Raw genomic sequence first — 1,224 nt, 5'->3', positions numbered from 1 at the left:
GACACCTCAAAATGGTACAGGACTTTTTGATTCAGTATAGGCTGTTCTACCCACGTATGACAAAAAATGCGGTAGTCGCCAAACACCCTGTATAAGTGACGATTTCAGTTTGAGCGTGCATTGTAGTGCATTTAATGTGTTAAATCGAAGGGTTTTTCATTTATTTACGCATCCGAGCAGCGTATACCGTGTCCGCAGAGACGCCTCGCCATTTATTGAAATATATGTATGTATATAAATGTATAAATGTAAATATATAAATGTAAATGTTTTATATGGAATAAAGGCTATATTTCTCGTATAAAAATTGAGTAATTCTCTTATACTTCCAAAATACTTGTGATTAATCTAAAAATAAAAAGCAATATTAATGACATTATACCTGTTTATAAAACTAATTGTTTATTGTACTAGTTCCTACATAAAATATGTTTGTGCAATAAAATAAATATTGTTAAAACAAATAAGAAAATATTGTTTATGTAACTCTAGAAATTATGTTCTGTGTACTATAAAAATTGTGTTTTTTTTATATTTAAAAAACTAGTTAATATCACTATAATAGTATCATTCATATTACTATAACGCATATTTTGCGTTAATGATATATTTTTCGTTCAGGTTACTATTTTTTTGTTGTTTACTCAACGATTTACTACAAATGGTTAATTTTACTACATTTTTTTAATACATATTACTTATTTATTATGTTTATTATAACTGTATAAGACATAATTGAGGCACTATTTCACTACAATTTTCCAGTTACTGATACGACTTTTTTCTCTGAGTGCAGTAGTACGTATGCATGTATAAAAAAAAAATGAAATCAAATCTTTAAATTACGCCAATTGGAAAAAGAATATATAATTTCTTGCAACATATAACACATACTATTGTATTTTGTAAATTGCGAAAAGAACATATATTTTATTGCAACATATAACATTTAATTAACGAGACAAAATGATGCGTAGCTTTATCTTTCTATTCAAGAGGCTTTTATATATTTGCAATGGAATACAACATTTAATCTCAAAAAATTAAAGACGAAGCATCACAAAATGAGAAAATTTTATGAAAATAAAATTTTTTATGTAAAAAAACTTGGCGCGCTGCTAGACTTCAAAATATAATAAGATGATCATCAAATGATATCGAATAAAAAAATAATGAACAGATTTAAGAAAGAAAATGAGGTGGACTAACAATATACAGTGTGTG

The sequence above is a fragment of the Trachymyrmex cornetzi genome, unplaced genomic scaffold (genome assembly GCF_001594075.2).
Source record: "Trachymyrmex cornetzi isolate Tcor2-1 unplaced genomic scaffold, Tcor1.1 scaffold7, whole genome shotgun sequence".
Classification (NCBI taxonomy): Eukaryota; Metazoa; Arthropoda; class Insecta; order Hymenoptera; family Formicidae; genus Trachymyrmex; species Trachymyrmex cornetzi.
Note: the sequence above shows the minus strand (reverse complement) of the source record.